Below are 21,825 nucleotides of genomic sequence, written 5' to 3'. Positions count from 1 at the left end.
AAGCGTAGGTTGGCGTATGCATCCGCTCAGCTCAACTGGAAAAGAACAACCCTCAAACCTTGAACATGAAACCCTTGAAACTGTTATAATTCCACCTGCATCGATGAACGAAAGGAAATTTAAGTGCTTTATTAGCAAGGGAGAAATTATATATATGCAAGAACAGAAAAAAAATTACCTGCCAGAGGGAAACTCCCCTTCCACCGCTAGAGGATTACCCTCTGTAGCCATCACGACCTTAGGAAACCACTCAAACTCAACTATAATAGTCAAAATATTAGCATAGATGGGAAACTTTTGTGATAAGGTCGACCGGTGTGCTCAGAGAGCCATTTTTTTGAGGCCTTGTCCAGACTAAGGGCTGGTCGGAGTCCCTGAAAGCCTAGTTGGGGTTCTACAGCTGCTCGTGGTGGGCCTTCTCAACAGAGATCATAGGAGAATATGAGGAAAGCATGAAATGAATACGAGGATATGACACCAAGTTTATCTAGAACTCAGTCACATCATCATTCAGAGCACCATCAAAACGCAGAGAAGCAGTTAGGGAATATATGACCTGAGATACAAGTCTATTAAGGTTAGTGTATGTAGGATGCTCGATGTCCAGGGAACGACGAAAATTTTTGTAGATGACCTCATTATCCAAAAACACAACCACATCTGTATGCTCTAACAACAAGTGTGTTGACAACACGTTATTGTAGGGCTCGACTGCAGATGTGAAAACCTGTGGAGATGGATACACAGTGAAACAAAACTTTCCATAATTGACAGAAAGCCTCTCCAATAGAAGGGACCCCAAACCAGATCCAATACCGCCTCCCACAACATGGAAGACCAGGAAACCTTGCAGGCCTGTACAGTTGTCTGCCAAATTCTGAATTCGATCCAAGCACAGAATCACAATTTCTTTACCAAGGCTATAATGGCCATGAGAAAAGTTGTTGGCAACATCTTCTTTTCCATTGATCAGCTGCTCTGGGTGAAAAAGCTGTTGATATGTGTTGGTTCGAACTTCATCAATGACAGCTGGCTCTAGATCCAGAATCACAGCACGGGGAACATGCTTACCCACACTTGTCTCATTGAAAAATGTGTTATCACTAGGAATTTATCCATGAAATAATCCCAGTCAAGTGCACAAAAAAAATCATGTAGCCGAGGAAAAATGACACAGAAACGAGAGAGCATTGTGAAGACGTCTGCGCGAAAGCTGAGCAGGAAGGCTGAATTGCACTCTGAAATGACCTAACTGACTAAATAAGAGTTTGGCAGACAATGGTGAGGTCGAACAGTTGATGACATTTTAATCATCTAACAAGCCATCTGACAGATGTCAGTGGAGACCAAATTCATGAATCACAAGTTGACAGATGTCAGTGGAGACCAAATTCATGAATCACAAGAGGAAATTTATTCTCAGAAGAGAATGTTTTACGCCGTAAATATATTAAATGAATAATATAAATAATATTAAAAAAAAAATCAAAGTCTGTTTGAGGTAGTTTAATTGGCAATGGCCGTGGAAATGTAAGTCTCATCAAACAACAAGTCATGGGTTCAAATTTTGTGCTATCCCTCAATCGGGGTGAACAGTTGCACATGATAAAATGTAGTCCTACCAAGCTTACCAAAAAAAGACCAAGGAAAAAATATATAATGGTTAAGAGAAGGACATAAAACACACAAGAAAAAAAAAAAAAAAAAAAAATTGGTTTAAATAATAAAAATAACTAATTTATACAAAATAAATAATAAAGCAAATTTATTATTAAAATACACAGAGAAATCAAGACGAAAGGATAAGAACCCAACTCCTATTTAGTTTCCAACCATCATCTCTATTGAGATTCCTCGCATGCTTTTCAATTTCAATGACCTCCCATAACTTCCTATAATAAAAATAATCAATCCTAATAATAACCTGAAAATCCTCAATACAAATATGATAATTTATCTCTACCAAAAATAAAACTCTCACCAAAAAAAACCTTTACAAAATTCCTTAACAGAGTCCCGACTCTCACCAACTTAATAACCAAGAACAAGTAAATTCAATGCTCATGTTTCCTCGATGGTAGAGAAGGTTTTTCTTTAAATAGTCTTTGCGCTCTACCCAAAGGTTTTTGATGGTCCTTACCATCTACCAAGAAAAATTACCCTTTTCAAACACTTTATTGAATTTAGTAAAATTTATATTTTTTACTTCTTATTTTTAAAATTGCAAAATTTTAAATAATTTTTATTTTAAATTTTAATTTATTAAAAAAATATTTTTATTTATTATTTTTTAATATTAGTGATATTTTTTAAAGTTTGATTTTTTATTAATTATATTTAATCTTTAATTAAATTGTAATTTAATTATTTTTTTATAAACTTGATAAGATTACATTTTCACTATGTCTAATATATCATTTAATCGAAGACTTTACATCAAGGAAAAATTGTAATTTAGTTATAAATTATTTTGTATTAATAAATTTATTTATGTTATGACATTAATTTAATTAATAAAGAAAAATATAATGTTTGAAATTACTTCATATATAATTTTATTAATTTTTTTTTAAATTACAAATTCTCTATAACTAACTTAAATCCATTTTGAACCCGAATTTATCAACTATCCAAAGGGATAAAAATATTTGAGATATAAATTTGCATGTACTAGTTTCTAATTAAAAAATGTGCTTTAAGAAATTTGATTCCTCTAAATTAGATTTAGGCTAATTTGTTTTTTAAACATTGTCATGTACATTTGATATATGCAATTATTTCTTTTTTGTTTTTTATTCTTCATGTAAATATATACATATGTAATTTTCTTTCTTTTTGTTTTGACATACATGACATCTTCCCAATACTAAGTTGTAGAACACCTAGCCTACAACCAACTATGACTGACTCTAATCTTTTTAGAGCAGCTCGTTGCAATCAACTATAAATAGAATCTAATCTTTTAGAGCAACTTGTTTGCAATCAATTATGATTCAATTCTAATAGGTTGTGTTTAGTATCCACTTATAAAAAGCAATCTTTTTCTAATTTCATTAATAACTCATGATCATAAATAAGTGATCATTGCTTTTCTTATTACAAGCTAATTAAGAAGATTTTTGTTTTCTATTTTCATGACCCATTCCTAATTAAAAAGTACATCTTTATTGCTATTTTTTTGTTTATTAGGTAATGTGAATCATGTAATGATTGGCACACTTAATTTGTGCCTTAAGTAGCCCTGACCCATGGTCATCTAAGCCCACTAAGTTTTGAATTGGTGACCTTTACACTATGAAATGCCTTAACAAAACACCCTATCATCGTTTTCTCTATGCCCAATGGATATTATTGTTATTATTAATATATAATAAAATGATAATAGTTTTGGGCTTATAGGCATTCTATGAGTGGGAAATGTATGAGGAAATGTTGGCCCATAAAGTTACATGACAACAAAGTACGGGGGAAATGAATGGGGAGATGTTGTCCCATAAAGTTATATTTAAAATAATCAAATAATACTTACATTAACAAATTTCAAAATAATAATAACAAAAAAAAAATCTTTAGGAAAAATAAAATGATTCAATTTTCACCTTAAAAAATCAACTTATATAGAGATAAAGTGATTGGAAATAAAAATGTTTCTATATAATTGGTTTCTACTTTTGAGTATGAGGGAGATGTGTAATTGCTTCACTACTTAATATGTAGTTGACATGTCGCATTTAAAAATATTTTTTATATTACAGTACTATGTCACAGATTCAAATCTGGGGGGGTAGAGTATGCATGCCTCCAAAGACTTTAGCACTCAAATCCTTACGTGGAGGTGGGTATTTTTCCCCACTAACTGTAACACCCTCCTCCCATATTTACCCAAGTTAATCGGTCCGTTGGGGTAAACGTGTGACGAGAGGATACTATGATGTGATTCAACTTCTCATGTACAATGGAAGTGGAACCAACATAACGAAATCAAATTGACCTTCCAAACATGCTACAGAACCTTCAGGAGTCAACTAATCCTTCCAGATGACCAACCCCTGAGACAATTTGACATTTAACTGATCTAGACCCTTAACCACTCCCATGACAAGTAATGCATGCGATTGAGGCCTTCCAACCGCTCCCACAGCAAGGCAAGCCATCGACTGTGGACTTTTTCAGGCAACCCCGTGCCAACAACCAAGGAGAGGTTAGGTCCAATGAGATGGGAAAGAAGAAGGATATGCGTAAGATCAAGTGCTTCCATTGCCATGTGTTTGGACACTATGCTTCTAAGTGTCCCAGTAAGAAGAAGGGGGTAAGGAAGGATCATGTTGCTACATCAAAGAAGGTGGATGAATTTTTTGCCCAGTTTGAGAAGGATTTCTCGTTGATAGCTTGCATGGAGAGCTCAATAGGTAGTATATTGATTCAGGAGCTTCCTTCCACATGACCGAGAACATGAATATTTTCAGCCACCTAAAGGAGAAGGACATGCAAGTTCAGATTGAGCTAGGAGATGATGGTCAATATGTAGCTAGAAGATTTGGTACTGTCAGATTTCAGAGGGAGTCAAATAATTCCCTTCATCTCAAAGATGTTATTTATGTTCCAGGATTGAGGTAGAATATTGTTTCAGTAACCACCCTTGAGGACAAGGGATATGATATCATATTCAACATAGGTAAGGCTCACCTTCAGCACTTAGTTTCTGGATGTAAGAAGAAAATAAGTGTGAGCATGAATAATATTTACAAGTTGCAGGTAGAGACAAGTGCAACTTTGAGTAGCAAGGAAGGTAGTGTACAAAGTATAGAAGTGATGGTTGAGCGAGAGAAGGATAAAGCTCTCAAGATGGAGCCTCAACCAGTATCTCATTTTTAGGTTAAGGTAGATGGCAATTTGGTTGACTAGTAGGAGGATGAGGAGGAGGAGCAGAGCTCACAGAGTATGGTGGGAAAGAATAGGTCTTCAAAGTAGGTTCCACAGAAGAAATCAAGGAAGTCTTCTAGCTTAGAGGGAGCAGTTGTAGCCATGGATAACTTGGTAGTGTTGGGGATAGATCTAGGTGGACAAGGTTCTTCCAGGAACACCTTCTTCACTAAGAGGGAGTGTTGAAATTAGCGAGAAGAGTGATTCCTTGATTTGTGCCTTAATTAAATGAGTCAAAGTTGAGTTTCTTTTTGTGCATGGTCGAGTTCCTAAAATTTAGGAGTTTCCTTAAAAATTAGGAGTGCATGAGGCAGTTAATTGATGTGTTGAAATTGAAAGTCAAGTTCTTTATTTTCTAGTGTGAGTTAAATTAGGAATTGAAAGCTTAAGTGGAGTTAGCCTCAGTTAACTAGTTATGTTGACTTTTGTTAACTAGAAAAGCTCCAATTCAATTCCTTAACTAGAAACTCGCTTATTTTAACCATTTGAATTGCCTATAAAAGAAGGAACAAAGGCACAAGTTTAAGTATTGTTTTGGTGAGACCAAACAATAAGAAGCACAAGGTTATACGTGGAGCTTGTGAGAGAAGGTGAACAAGCCTAGGAAAGGCTTGTTGGAATTGGAGAAGGACGGATTGCTTGGGTAAAGAAGCAAAGATCAGAATTCTTGCATAGATTTCAAGCTTAGATTAAGTAGGGAAAACAAGGTTGTTTTCAGATTGAAACAATTGTATTGTAAGAGATCTAATTCTCAATTTTCTTCAATAAATTCTTAATAATCAAGCAGAGGATTTTCCCAATTGGGTAAAAATTGTGTTATTCAATTGTTTGATTGTTAATTTATTTCCGTTCCTAATTCCATTGCAAATAGAGTAGACAAATTTTTTGTTTGTAAGAAAAGAATGTGTTTTTGAGATTGTTATTATCAACATATTAGAATTTCATGGATTTTTTACAATTTGCATACTATGTATACTAGTTGTACTAGTGATCGAGGGCCATGATCTCTGCTACGAGAGCCCCATGATTATTTTATTGATGGATTAAGAAAATAATTGAGCTTTCAGCTCAAATCTATGTGTACTAAATTGATTTCATTGTTGAGATTTCCATTGTACAGAGTGCTATAAGGTTGAGGGTTCCTAATGTGTTTGTGTGTGATTAGCCTCAGACCAGATCTAGGGCCTAAGGAAAATTCAACATGGTATCAGAGCTAGTTTAAAGGAATTGTGTAGACTCAGAGGTTGTTTGCAAGGGATTGTCAACTTCCCTATGGAAGTTTGAATCTTCAAGTTCTAACGAGATAGAGGATTTTTTAGCCCATGCAAATAGCATTCATAGACCATGATAGAACAGTAATGATGATGCAAGGAAAGTCGTAGATCCTGCGAGGACAAGCATGGATCACGTTGGAAAAGTCATGTTGCATGTGAGGACATTCATGCACCATGCAAGACAAATCTAGGCCTAGTAAAAAGAAGTCGTGGCACATACGAGGATGGATATGGATACACAAAGAAAGTCATGACTCATGTGAGGACGATCATGGGTATGCAAGGAAATTCATGGAGTTGGAAGCGTGAAGAAAATACCTTCCTCACTAAGAGGAATTGCTAGATTTTGGGTAGTTCAAAAGATATTTCCCAGAGAGGACAACCCACCAAAAATGATTTTATTGGGCAATTTACCCAAAAGTGGGGTTTTGGACCAAAATAAAAATAATTTTTTATTCTAAGGGTTGAGAAGAGAAAACCCTAAGTTCTAGTGGTTTCCTAAATGACCCTAGAGAAAATTATATAAGGAGCCTAAGCAGAGGCTCATGAGACACATCAATGAGAAGGACTTCATTGTGTGTGAAGGCTAGAAGGATGTAGCCACAGGACAACCCTAGAGGAGCCAAATATAGAGGATGAGTAGGGTTGGAAAAGGGGTTGAGTTTTGTCCATGAAGATGGCTGAGTATTTATGTTGTCATGTGACCTAGTTTCCTTTGTGTGGTGACTACAAGTGAAGTAGTTTTGGAGTTGAGGTTTTATCGATATAACCGCAATGATGCGACAACTGTATCCATGGTTGAGAATAGGAGGATGCCATAAAAAAAATCATGGGGTAGCCACAGCCTACAAAATGGTCCGATTTGTAGCAAAGTAAGCCAAAAAGGGCCAACATTAGACATGTACAGACCTGATCCAAGGTAGTCAGGAAGGGCCAAACTTACAAGACTTAGATATGTAGGTTGAGGCTCTAATCTGGAGGTGCCAAGTTTAGGAGGAATGGTCTATGGTTAGGCTTAGGGCTTAAGAAAATACAAGTAGAAGGTTGAGTGCAGGAAGAGCGGCAGATCATGTAACCGTAGGGTGATTAAGGCCTAGTATGGCCAAATGATACCTGAACAAAGGAGCTAAGATTCAGATCTAAAGGGTCAAGGATCATCTAAGGAATAATACCATGTTATCCCATCTAGATCAATTGTTTAGGAATTTTAATTTAGTATTTACAAAATTATATAATTGAATTCCTAAATCAATTAGACCTTGCAGTGAGACTGTTATAATTCATTATTATAATATTTTACTTCTTGAACATAGAAAAAGGCTTGAGGAAAAAAAAGTTAGCAATTTAGCATCAACCTCACAAACTAGTTTGGAATTTGAAGATTGAAACTTAACCACATGATATCCATTAACTGAATTGAATGAAAGTATGGAAATTTTCTATGATCTTGCAATTAATGGAAGATATGAATAGCAAAATGATATACTTTGTAAGGAAAGTTTCTCCTTTTCCAATCAATATTTCCCTTCATCTTCTCAATCTATTCTTATGAAATCCTCACCTACTACTTCCCTTGTAAGTCACCACTAGTGTCATTCATGTTTGGACTATCATGATGAAAAAAACGTGAGGTTATGAAAGAGACCAATGAGAGAATTTTTGGCAAGAAACATGTATTTCTAGTCAACAATGGTTATACAAATATCTTAGATTAGTTAGAACATGTAATTCATGTTGTAACTACTCATGTGCAAAATCATAATACAAAATTACAAAATAATTCCTTTAATAGAAATAATACTAATTTTGCTCCTAAGCAATCTACTTCTGAACACCCTCCTATAGGTGGAGTTAATGTACCCAACAATGAATAGTCATTGCATGTTTTTGAAGATCATAAGCAACTTCATCATTTTCTTGTTAATGAAGTTCAAGAATACTCCTAGATTATTAATCTATGGAAAAATAAATATCCTAACGGTCTTGTTCCTTTAGAAGACACCTTTTCACCCTATTAGGTAACAAAGATTGAAACTCCAAATATAACCTTCAAGAAAAAAAATGATGCAACTATTAATGTTAATATCAAAATTGAAGAAGAACCTAAGATGTTATATGTTTCAGAAACTTTTTCTATTGAAGAAATTGAGCATTTTTTTAAGCCTTTTCAATGAATTTTCAGATATATTTGCTTAGTCTTATAGTGATATTAAAGGATTTTATCCTTTTATTATAATTCATGCAATACCTATTGAAAAGATTGTTTACATGTAAGAGAAATGCAAAGACTGATAAATATTTCTCTTGAGGAGACCATAAGAGTTGAATTAGATAAGCTACTCTCTCCACATATTATTTTTCCAATTATATATTCTGAATGGGTAGCTAATTTGGTCCTTGATAGGAAAAAGACTTGTCATATTCATTTATGTGTTGATTTTAATTCCCTTAATTAAGCCAATCTAAAGGATAATTTTCTACTCCCTAACATGGAAATAATTTTACAATAAGTAGTTGGTTCTATTATGATGTCCCTTTTAGATGGATTTTCTAACTAATCAAATTTTTCTTAAGAAAAATGATGGGAAGAAAACAACATTTACTACTAAATGGTGAACTTTTGCATTTAACCGAATGCCTTTTGGCACATGATGATTTAATTAGAATCATTGTCCATGTATATTTAGATGATTAAATTACTATGCATTCTAAACATCATATTGACCATTTTGCTCATTTAAGAAAAATATTTATATGTGGTTGAAAAATATGGTGTGTCTTTAAATAATGCAAAATATATCTTTGGAGTTAAATTAGGAAAAATACTTAGACACAGTCTTCGATTTTGGAATCAATATAGATCTAGAAAGGGTAGAAGCTATTTAGACTCTATCTCCTCCTAAATTTAAAAAAATACATACAATTTTTCATGGGAAAAATTATTTTTGTTTGGAGATGTATACATGATATCACTAGGATCATCAAACCCATTCATCATATGCTGAATAATGATAAATTATTTCATTGAAATTCATCAACAAAAATATATTATCAACAAATTAAAGATTTTGTTTCATCAACTCTTGTCTTGGCCACCCTGGACTTTAGAAAAGACCATTATTTATACGAATGTTATTGAAGTAGCAATCTTTCCTATTTCAATGCATAAAAATCATGAAGGGCTTGAACAACCCATAGCATTCATGAGTCAAAGTCTTTGGGATGAAGCTATGAAGGATTCTTTAATAGAAAAATCATGTTTATTCTTTTTGGAAAAGTTATTGAAAATTCTAGGCATTTAATTATTAGTAAACACATAGAAGTTAGAACTCCTTTACCAATTGTCAAATTCTTACTATCTCTAAATATTATGTATGGGAAATTAGCTCATTGGATGAAAAAAGTTCAAGAACCTAATTTAACAATATGTACTATGTACACAATCAAATGAAGAGATATGGATTTACATTTGGAACAGATTCTAGGAAATAATGAAGATGTTGAATTACTTCATGAATATTTTTATGATTTATTATATATATCTATCTATCTATATATATATATATAGTAAAGAATCTGAGTTGCACCAACACCCTTGGTATTGTCACATGATTCTTTATTTAATTCATCAAAAATATCTTGAGTACTTAATTAAGACAAAAAGGAAATGTTTTATTCAAGAAATCTCTTAAGAGTATATTGCTGAGATGTGTAGATGATAAATTTGCAAATCAAATTTTCAAGTCATTGCATGGTTCTTCTCAACAATCTAATCATGTAGGTGTTCATTTTTCTTTTGAATCCACTGCTTAAATGACTTTAAGCACTGAATATTTCCTCCCTCATATATTTCAAAACACTTTTAAATTCATGAAATATTCTGATGAATGCCACTGTGTAGTAGAAAGGTTAAAATATTCAATTATTCTTATTATCTCCACTTGGAATTTTGTTAAGTGGGAATTATATTTTATCAAACCCACAAATGCATCATCCTTATTTTGACATATTTTATTTCTTATTGCGATATATTACATTAATAAGTGGCTTGAAGTCATTCCTCTAAAAAACATAATTGAGGATCAACTTATCAAATTCTTTGAAGAAAATGTACTTCCTCAATTTGGAACATTTATTCACAGAAATCGACATGTGTCCAGGTCCATCTCTAGGGATGTCGACCTGGATTGTTTAGTTGGGGAATCCTCTTTAAGCCTTGAACCTCTATCTTTAAAGAGGACTTTTGTCCAATATAGGGAGAAAAAGAAACAACAAGATTTTGGATCCAAGGAGCCTCCCAGAAGGAGGAAGAAGGAAACTAAATATAAGAAGGTGGCACTCTATGGGGCTATTGATGAAGAAATGAACGAGTGATTTTTTGAGTCTATGGAAGAAGTTCTTATCCCCCCATGTGATCCTGGACCCAAGAGGGATACATTCTCATGTAAGGGGATGTAAGAGTCATTGGGCCTTAGAGCAGTGTCTCCGGCTCTGAATTCTCATAATGAAAATCCTATCTTTTAAGATCAGGGGTCTGGGATCTCCCCAATATAAAAGATATCTCCTATGGATCATTCAATCAAAGGTCCCTGATCTCATACTATTACAGGAGACAATAATCTTTGAGGACAAGGCAAATTAAATACTCCTTTGGTTATCCCCATGCTGGACTTCTTGCACTAAAAGTGCCAATGGATTTTCAGGGGGATTAGCTAATCTCTGGAACCCAAATAAGTTCTCATTCAAATCATATCAGTCAGATGTTGGAATCATTCTATCAAGTTACTGTCAAAGCTTGGGCAAAGGATCTGGATAATGAATGTTTATGGTACTTACTCTAAGAGGAAGTATTTTTGGGAAAGAGTGGTTGGGAGTGGATTTCTCGATCTACAAAATCTTATAGTTGCAAGTGATCTGAACTTAACTAGGGCCACTAGGTAATGTTGGGGTTTGAAGGTCAGACTGGATCCTTTGGCCATCTATTTCAAGGACATTTTCGCTAGTAATCATCTTCGAGATATTGTCCCATCCACTATGTGCTTGACATGAAGGAATTCCAATGCTAGTGGGGAAGCCATAGCCAAAAGACTTGACATATTTCTAGTCCACTCATCCTTATCAACATGGATGGATGCACTAGAAGCCTCATTTATATTTTTTGAGGCCTCAGATCATAATGCGATTATGATACAATGGAAGGGGTTGGAGGAACAAAATTCTCTTCCCTTTAAATTTAATCATCACTAGATTCAAGGGCAGGATTTTAGGGAACTATTTACCAACTCCTAGTGTCATTCCATTTTCGTTGTAAACCAATTAAAAATGGAATCCTTCTATCACAATCTCAAGGGGCTAAAGTCTAAAGTTCGAGCTTGGATTGGCAAGTGTAAGGAGGAGCAAAAGATGGAGTTGAGAAAAATTGAGGACGGTCTTGCCATTCTTATGGACCCTTCTACTGATGATTACTTCTTGGATTGGCAAAAAGATCTGATGATGGATTTGATTCAGAAGAAGAACAACATTCTAAAAGAACAGGAGGAGGAATGGAAGGTTAAAAGTAGGGTTACATGGATAAAAGGAGGTGATAAAAGCACAAGTTTTTCCCACCGAGTTGCTTCTAAGAGAAAGGCTACCAATACAATATGGAAAATAAGGGATGCAGAAGGTTGTATTCTCACTTGCCTCAAGGACATTAAAAATGAGGCGCTCAGATTCTCAACAATCTATACAAAGCACAAGGGGAGGACTACTTTAATGATAAGATGGAGTTAGCAAGCCTTTATCCTATTGTTGTAAAAGATGATGACATCGGTCTGATGGACACCCCTGTCAATGATGAGGATCTCATTAATACATTGAAGAAGATGGCTAAAGACAAAAGCTTGGGGCTTGATGGTTGGTCTGTCGAGTTGTGCCTATCCTTTTTCGACATCATGGGTCAGGATTTGCTACAGCTAGTTGAAGAATCCTGGAATACTAGACAAATCTCAGGTGTTATTAATGCAACATTCATTGCTTTAATTCCTAAGAAATCTAATTCTATCAGTTTCTCATATTTTAGGCCGATTTCTCTTTGTAACTTTCTTTATAAGGTGATTTCTAAAATTATTGCTAACAAAGTAAAAAAAATATTTTGTCCTCCTATATTTTTCTAGAGAAATTTGGCTTTCTCCTTGGAAGGAGAATTCAGGACGTCGTCATATCTCAAGAATGCATCCACTCAATAAATTCAGGTAAACAAAAGACTTGCCTCATGAAAATAGATCTTTTGAGGGTGTATGATTGGGTAGATTGGGATTTCCTCTACTTGATCCTACACAAAATTGGCTTTCTTCGTCGACATGTCAAATGGATCATGGCATGTGTGTCCTCGGTCTCAATGGTGGTTTTAATCAATGACCTCCCTACTTATTTCTTCAAACCTTCAAGAGGATTGAGACAAGGTTGTTCTCTTTCCCTACTCCTTTTTATTTTGGTCATGGACTCTCTCAGTCATAGCATCTTCATTGTTAAAGCAAACATTGCCATCTCGAGATGCTTGGTCACTCCTTCATTGGCTATAACCCACATTTTATTCGTGGTTGAAGTCATGGGTTTCAGTGCTGCTAATTATTTGGAATGGGAGTCTTTATTTCATATCCTTGCTACTTTTGGCAGAGTTGCAAGGGTTACAATAAACAAGGATAAATCGGGTCTCATTTCCGAAGAGAAGGACATAGTGGTCTATTAGTATGTATCCGCTTTATTTGGGATCAAATCCTCCCTTTTATCTATAGGATTTAAGTATTTGGGTTGCTTGCTTAAGCCCTGTAAATACCACATTGCTAATTGGGAGTGGTTGGTCCTTAAAATCCAGAAAAAACTAGCTCTCTGGGACCATAAATGGTTGTCTCTGGGTGGAAGGGTGGTCATGATTAAGGTGGTCCTTCAAGGAATATCAGTGTATTGGATGCATGTATTCCTATTTCTTGTAGTGATCACTCATAAAATCAATGCCATCTTTGCAAAATTCCTATGGTCTGGTTCCTGTCAAGCTAAAAAATTCCGCCCTATTAAGTTGGCCTCATTCTCTTGTCCCATTGATTCAGGAGGTTGGGGTATAAGGAACACAAAACTATTTAAAATGGCTCTCCTCTCTCGTAATATTTGGATGGTCTACAATGTCTCAGGCTTATGGAGCGACATTCTGAAGGGTAAATATCTCCTTCATCAGAGCTTGGAGGATTGGATTGCTGATGGAGTGCCCTCTAGGAGAGGAAAATCAATGATTTAGAGCAGCCTAATGATTTCTAAGTTCTATTTATGTGGTAAACCGAGATGGCAAGTAGTAATTGGTGACAAAATAATGATTGGATTGGAAGCTATCAAGGGTCTTGGTGGGGAGGACATCCTTTATCTTCAAACACTCTTTGTGTTGCATCAGTTGGGTTATAACCGATTGTCTGATCTGAAAAATTCTCTCCCTCTAGAGCGTGATACCCTCTCCGGGCCTCATTCATGTGAGTTGGGCCTTAGTGTAGAGTTTGAGCTCGAGTGGGAGACGCACAGGTTCAATCTTATTAAGGTTGGCATATATTTTAATGACAGATTTGATGCTCTAGTGTGGGGTGGACATGTAGTTGGAGGTAACATTGTTGTCAAGGAATTTTATTAATATATTGCATGTTCTTCCTCCCCTAGTCCCTTTGATATGTGTTTTATGCCCATGTGGAAATGGGATGTGCCTCTAAATATTAAGTGCTTCACATGGATGACCCTTCACAACAGGATCTTGACTTGGGAGAATTTGATGAAAAGGGGATTCCAAGGTCTGGGCAGATTCCATTTTTTTCATTCAACTCCAGAAGATGTATTACATATTTTCATTGAATGCACTTTAGTGAAAGCTATCTGGGACCATGTGGCAGATTTTTTAAATCTCAAGTTCGACGGTGGCTAACCCTCCATTGTCGACCGTTTAATTTATTGGCTTTCATGTCATAAGCCCTATCGATCTCTCCCTTATATGTCTTTTGGGGGATTTGGGGTTCCCAAAATGCCACCATCATTGAGTACCAGACCCTAAATTATCATTCTGTCTGCGTCAAGGTAGTCGGTAATTTCCTTGAGACTGTCCCTTGGTTCCTGTTGAATCCCCAAAAATCGGGTCTACAACAAGGGGGATACCCACCCAGTCCGAACCTTGGTTAGAAGCTCCTTTTCCGTTTGGTATAGTGGGTCCGACTGGGGATATGGGACCAGTTTCCCAATATATGTGTGTGTGTGTTGAGAATTGATATTTCCTTTCTAAGGGTTCCTAAGTGAAATGCTTTTATTCTAAATCTAATCTAACAACATGCAATTGTATTCTAATAAACAAAAATATCTAATTTTAAACTAACCCGGGATGTAATATTTCTGTTATGCGATCTAAAATGATTTCAAATAACAATTGGTAATAAAGATCATTCAATTGCTACGAGAAAAGAATTCAATGAAGATAAACCAATTCATATAAAAAGTTAGATGAAACAATTGTGGAAAACATATCGCATAATAAGCTACTCATATATTAAGCATAAATAAATAGCTATCATCGTACAGAAGTGCCAAATGATAACTCAAGCATTCACGCATTCATACATAAATAAATGAACATGAATATCACTTTAACACATAGGCAGAAATAGTTAAGAGATAAAAGTACCATTTATAACTAGTTCTACTCATGAGCTTCAAGCGATAATGATTTATCTCTTCTTAATCCAACACCCACTAAGAGTACAGAAGTGTTGTAGTGGTTCCAGCTAGGGTACTAGACTAGACTCTGTATTTAATATCGACCGAGGTGCGTAAGCTTAGAGGCGTGGTCTAAAATATATAGACATAAAGAATCTATGGCCAAGTGATTATGATGTAGGTTACAAGGCTTCTTTACGGAAGACCGGAATATGTAGCCTATCATTCACACACCTAGATTACCCTACTGATATGCTTGATTACAGTGCTTGTTATGAGATGCATCTATCAAATCAAACCATGAACCTAAGTACTGTGTATGACTGTAACAATGATTTTAACCTCCTTACAGAGATATCACCCAGAAAACCCTTGTTTGGTAAACACACACAGCATGCAAAGATATTTACACTATCAAACTATATAAAGAGAACATAAATGAACTGTGAAATAAAACAGAGTTTATGATAATGTCTCTATAAGTCACACAGGGATCGAATCCCTTACAAGACTCCCTTCCAGATCCTAGTGCTGACCATTCAACATAACCATAAACCATTCATAAGCGCACACCATATACATGCAATGAAAATCAAAGGCTATGGAAATCGAAAGCTATGTAACTGCTATGCAAACCATAGGCTGTGTAAATCGAAAGCTATGTAATCGTAACTGTGATGCAAACCATATGCTATATAAATTGAATCCAATATAAATACTGTGTGAACATGTGATAACCGAAATGTAACAAAACAAATGAACAGTATACCAATCGAAGAACGCAGGGCCCGTCCGCGTCCTAAGGGTACACTGGCTATAACCGATCAGCTATCAAATCAATGCAAGAGGTATACACACGTCGTGACTGTGAATAGGTCTTTGTATTAACTTAAAACTCTGTTCTGAGAAAACGATTCAACGATTAACCCTTCAAACATTAACCTGACTGTATTTACATATGCGTACGCACAGCCATGTCATTGATACAATGAATGTACATTCGGCTGTTGCCGATTTTATTACATAAGCCTTTTCAAAATGTTTCCATGCTAAGTGTTTCAAAAAGAACAAAAACTAAAATGAAAATGGAACGATGCTGTTGCTGCTTTTATTTGCCAGAGTGCCCTGCTTTGACTTGAGTTGACCGCATACATAGGAGGTTCGATTTGGCTGGGAGATAGGTGTTTGTCCATGCTTGGACATTCTGCTTTTCGCCCATGCCTTTCGTTCTAGCTCATCTGCTGCGCCACATGTCAAACGATAAGCTCATTACAGGATGTGGGTACTTCCTGTAACCATGTCATCAAAAACTTCCAATTCTTGAACATAAAACCCCTAAATTAATTTCTATGCAATTTAATAACTATAAAACGATTAATAATCAATATTCAAGGATTTTGAGGGATATATGATGAAAATGTATGGATAAATGATATGTTTTTGGGAAGGAAAAAGGGTCTTGGGATGATACCAACATCTCTCCCCGACTTAAGGACTTAGCATGTCCTCATGCTACCCCAGAAGTACTCCCCTTGAACTCTGTCCCTGCATGGATCTCTGCTGCCTTGAGCAAGGTATCTACATTCTTCTTCACCTGGTGATCTTTCTGTCCCTTGAGCTCCTGCTTTAACTTTTTATATTTTTCTTTAAGAGCCTTCTTCTGATTGTACCACTTAGTTGCCCAGTTGGAAATCTCAGTTTGCTCAGTCTCCAACTCACTGATTCTTTCCTTTAGCTTTTCATTTGTTTTCTGTGTTTCTTTGCTTTGCGCCCTGAGCATTTCATTTTCCCTTTTAATAACTTTTTCCAACATGTTAGCTTCCATGAGCTCTTCCTTCAATTCTTCAATTTGTTTTTCTAATTTCTTCTGTCTTTTGGTGGGAGGTGGTGAACATTTTTCCTGTTTGTTACAGCTCTCTACCTCCATGTCAACTTCTGGTGCTGGTAGTGAATGGTCACCACTCTCAACATCCATTTGTGCAGGTGCATAAGATTCAAACTGGTCTTCTTGCAACTGAGTTTTTGGTGTCCTCCTTGTTCTTCGTGAGTAGGTGGTAAAATTTTTGTCTTTCTCAGCCCTCTTGGCATCCTCTTTTTGCATGTTCCTGGTCCTTATGCTGCCCACAGGTAGAGGTGCTCTGCTGGCTTTGGACACTGGAATTTCCTCATCAATGTCCTTCATAAACCCTGAATCTTCTTGCACTTCCTCTTTTTCCTCCTCATCTCTGATTTGATTGACAGCTAAGAATTCTTTCCATGGCTTCCCTCGCTTTTGCAACTCATGTTCAATGAGGATTTTAATTAGGCCAAAATGGTACAGGCTTTTGTCTTCATTCCCCTTTTGCTTCTGGATAGTTTTGGCCATCTTTGTTAAACTTTGCAGCAGAAAATATGGCACACTGATTACACATTGTTTCTTTAAATGGAGGAGTAGCTTGATGTGGTATAGATAAACAATACTATACCTACCTTCACAGGTTATGAAATTTTGAAGAATGTAAACCATTTCATCCCAAGGATGAACTAACCAGCTTCTTGGAACACCCTTCTTCCAGTTTACTGAGGAAACTCTAGATCTGGACATGAACTGTGTCCATGATTTCTCCTTAAATTGTTTGGTTTTAAAGTACTTCTCTCCTTCAGGACTAATTCCAATTGCCTGAGCTATAGTATCCTCTGAGATTCTGAAGGAGAAGTTGCCTATTAGGGCCTTTTCTCCATTAAAGGTGAAGGCAAATTGCTTGGTGATTTCCTCATTACTCCCATGGAATTTTTCCAGAAAAGGTAACCACTGTGTTTCTCTAAGAATCTCAATGCAATCCTCATGGTATTGTGAGCTGTCGAATATACTGGGTTCGACCCTATTAGTCATGGTGATGGCAGAGGGTTGTGCCTCTAACCCTTCTCTGTCTATACTCTTTAAAATTTAAACACAGAAATGTCGAGTTGGTTACCTGGTATATATCGCTTCCTTCAGTCTTCAATATGGTGCTTGGCCGGTCGATATGACTGTGATGGGAGTTAGAAATAGAATGGTGATGCTTTCCCTTTTCGGCGCTCACTGGTTTCACTGTGTAAACCGACCCCAAATGGTGATACTCTCCTCGGCGCTCCTTGCTTCAGATTTTCACTTTGTAACTCCACCCAAATGATAATAATCTCCTCGCGCTCCTTGCTTCTGATTCTCACCTTGGAAGTTATGGGAATCGAGGGTGGAAAGGATGGTGAAATAACCCTGTACTCACTTCACAATGTAATCATTCATTTAAAAAACAGAGTGTTGTACGCTTGCATGCATGTTACCACAAGAACGCTGAGAGCGTACCCATAGTGCTGGGCTATAACGCTGGGTGGCGAAGTTATGATTCAGCTGTGTGTGGAGTAAAATATATATAGGCCGCTTATTATGATTTGACTGTATGGAGTGAAATATATATATAGGCCGCTTCCACATCTATCTCATCCTTTGTATTTAAAAATACACAGCTCACCACGTACCCTTTTCAATTAGTATTCGGTCGTATAGAGAATGTTGGTATGCCTGTAGGGTATATGACAAGGTGGATGTGTTGGTAATGGGTTTTAGGGATATGAATAGGTTAATGTAGGGGAATGATGAGAATTGGTGGGATAAGGGTGATAGATTGATGTATATAGGTGTCCTTGAAATCAATTACAACAGCTTATAGTCACCAAAGTTACATTAAAAACCAATCTAGGAAATTAAATGTTTAAGAACAGAAATACATTACTCCTTTGTTGATCATTTGACATGCTGAGTTGCTAATCCTTTTTGACTGTTCTTTTTGACAGGTCCTCTGAGGGAGATTGAATGCACAGGTCTTTTGAGAAAAAATTTTGAAGATGTAACAGGTCCCTTTGAAAAATTTGAATGTACAGGTCCCTTAGAGAACTGAAGATGTAATAGGTCCCTTAAGAAAATTTGAATGTACAGGTCGCTTGAGAAAACTGAATGTAACAGGTCCTTTGAGAAAACTGAAGATGTTCATGCATCTCTTTATATTGTTACAAGTTCACTGAGCTTGCCATTTGCTGAAGTGTTGGTGCCCAAATCCTTGTAAAAGCTTGGTGGAAGTCTGTTGAAGTAGCCTTTGGTGTCAAAAACTTTTTTTTAACAGGTCCCAACTGAATGTTTTAAACAGGTCCCATTACTGCTGGTTGGAATGTCTTAACAGGTGTCAATTGCTTTAACAGGTCCCTTCTGAAAATCTTAAACAGGTCCCATGACTGCTGGTGTTGGACTACTGGTGTTGGTAGCATAGATGTCTGAACAGAACAGGTCCCCCTGCAAAATATTTATAACCAGGTCCCTCTGAAATAAAATTATGACAGAACAGCTTATTTGTTAAAGTCTGGAATTACTGCTGGTAACAAGCTGCTGTTGGAAATTTACAGTGAAATATAGAATAAGAAATCTGAAGAATTTACAAGGGAGAGATAAAAGTAACAGAACAGATGCCTCTCTCCCAGACTTAAAGTTTGACTTGTCCTCAAGTCATGATTCAACTGAGAAATGAAACAATGAACAAAAGAAAGAGAATTCATACCCGCCAATAAATTGGTTTTCAGGTAGGAATTCGGGGTTAGATTGTGCCAGATACTGGTTTTCACATCTAACCCATTATTATTATTTTTTTTAGTTTTTGTTTTTTTTTTTTTTTTTTTTTATTATTTTTGTTTTTTTTCTTTTTATTTTTCTTTTTGATTTTGAAATTGAAAGGAAATGAAACTAAGGCAGTGATACTGCAGCTGAGGGCTGCAGTATCTCAACCTCTTCTTGCTGAGATAGTGTATGGAGAAAATCTTGCTTGCTGATGGGCTTGTTGTACAGCTTCAGGCGATGACCGTTGACTGTGAAGGAATGACCTTCGCCATCAATAGTTTGGAGCTTTACTGAACCATTGTCATAAGCCTGAACAATTTCATAGGGGCCCATCCAATGGGTGGTGAACTTAGCTTTATGATCCTTGAATTTTGAATCAAAAAGCAGAGCCCAGTCACCTTCCTTGAAGTGCTTCTTCTTAATGTGTGAATCATGCCATTACTTCCTGTGCTTTTGCATGAGGATGGTGGTTTGTTCTGCTTGCTGCCTCATCTCATCCAGCTGGTTCAACTGCTGGATTCTCTCTTTTTGTGCTTGATCCAAATCAATTAGTAAATCTGCAGCTAATTTAAAAGTGTGAATTTGGAATTCAATAGGAAGCATGACATCCTTACCGTACACCAATTGGTATGGTGTAAATCCGGTGGTATCTTTCCAAGTAATCCGGTAAGCCCAGAGTGCCTCTTTGAGCTTTTCTTCCCAGTTTTTCCGGTTCATTGCAACAGTTTTGGTAATGATCCCCTCCAAAGTCTTGTTGGTTGATTCCACCTGCCCATTGGCCTGTGGATGGTAGGGGGTACTTTTCCTATGCTTTATTTGGTACTTGCCTGTGATGTCCTTCATGAGCTTTGAGGTGAATTGAGTACCTTGATCAGTGACAATTTCTCTTGGCACCCCATACCTCACAAAGATCTCCTCAAAAAGGAAATTGACTACTGTGTGTTCGGTTGCTCTTACCAGTGCTTTTGCTTCTGCCCACTTTGTGACGTAATCAGTACATACTAGGATGTACTTCTTACCATTAGAGGCTGGGTTGATAGGTCCTATGAAGTCCAGAGCCCACTTATCAAATGGTTCTAAGTGAACTTGGGGCTGAAGGGGCATCTGATTGGTAGCTGTTGGTCTGCCCATTCTTTGGCAGCTGTCACAACTCTTTACATACTTCTTGGCATCCTTGAAAATGGATGGCCAGTAGTATCCAAGAGTAAGAACTTTGAAGGTTGTCTGCTTCGCTGCAAAATGCCCACCACATGGTTCATCATGGCAAGATTTTAAAATGTCAATTACCTCATCATTTCGTACACATGTCCTAATGATCATATCAAAATCAGTGTAAAATAGATCGCCATTAAGCCATGAATATCTAGCACTTTGTTTGATCAGTCTTTTCCTTTCCTTTGCAGTGAAATGTGGAGGTGTTCTACCTGTAGACAAGTAATTAGCTAAATCAGAAAACCAAGGAGTTACTATGGAAATTGCAAATAAGTGCTCATCCGGAAAAGAATCCTCAACAGGAACAATCTCACCTGGATTTTGCAGTCTAGACAGAAAATCTGCCACCCGGTTTTCTTTGCCTGGTCTATCTAACACTGTGATGTTAAATTCCTGTAACAATAGTAACCATCTGGTAACTTTGCCACTAGTTATTGGTTTATTCATGAGATGTCGAATGGCAGAATGATCAGTATGTACAAAGACTTCATAACCAGTTATGTAATGGCGGAATTTATTCACAGCATAAATGATGGCAAGTGTTTCCTTTTCTGTAACTGTATAGTTTAGCTCGGCAGGTGTGAGATTTTTACTAATGAAATAAATTGCATATGTACAAGATTCTTCTTTTTGGCCTAAGGATGCACCTATTGCAGTGTCAGATGCATCGGTAAAAATATGAAATGGTAAACTCCAATTAGGCCCTCTCAGGACTGGTGCGGTAGATAGTTTCTTTTTGAGTTGTTCAAATGCATGTTGGCAGTTCTCAGTCCAATTGAAAAGTACATCTTTGGCTAGAAGTTTAAACAAAGGTAAGGCTATCTTGCTAAAATGTTCAATGAATCTGCGGTAATAACTAGCATACCCAAGAAAACTTCTTACCTCTCTCTGATTTTGTGGAATAGGCAAATCGGCAATAATCTGGATCTTGGCTGGGTCAACCTGGATGCCTTGAAAAGAGATATAATGGCCCAACACTATCCCTTCATTTAACATCATGAAGCACTTTTCGTTGCTGAGGGACAGGTTAGCTTCAATACACCTTTTCAAAACTCTCTCTAGATTTTCTAATGC

The 21,825-nt window shown here is 36.4% G+C and overlaps 1 pseudogene; it reads right to left on the bottom strand.

Moving 5' to 3' along the window:
- Nucleotides 1-297: 297 nt before the first annotated feature.
- Nucleotides 298-21,825, bottom strand: part of LOC149187979 (tubulin alpha-1 chain pseudogene) — an 87,205-nt pseudogene continuing 65,677 nt past the window's right edge.

The sequence above is a fragment of the Pinus tabuliformis genome, chromosome 3_1 (genome assembly GCF_031772625.1).
Source record: "Pinus tabuliformis cultivar Carrire ecotype Pingquan chromosome 3_1, CPIR1, whole genome shotgun sequence".
Taxonomy (NCBI): Eukaryota; Viridiplantae; Streptophyta; class Pinopsida; order Pinales; family Pinaceae; genus Pinus; species Pinus tabuliformis.
The sequence above is the reverse complement of the archived record's forward strand: the minus strand, read 5'-3'. Positions and strand labels throughout refer to the sequence as shown.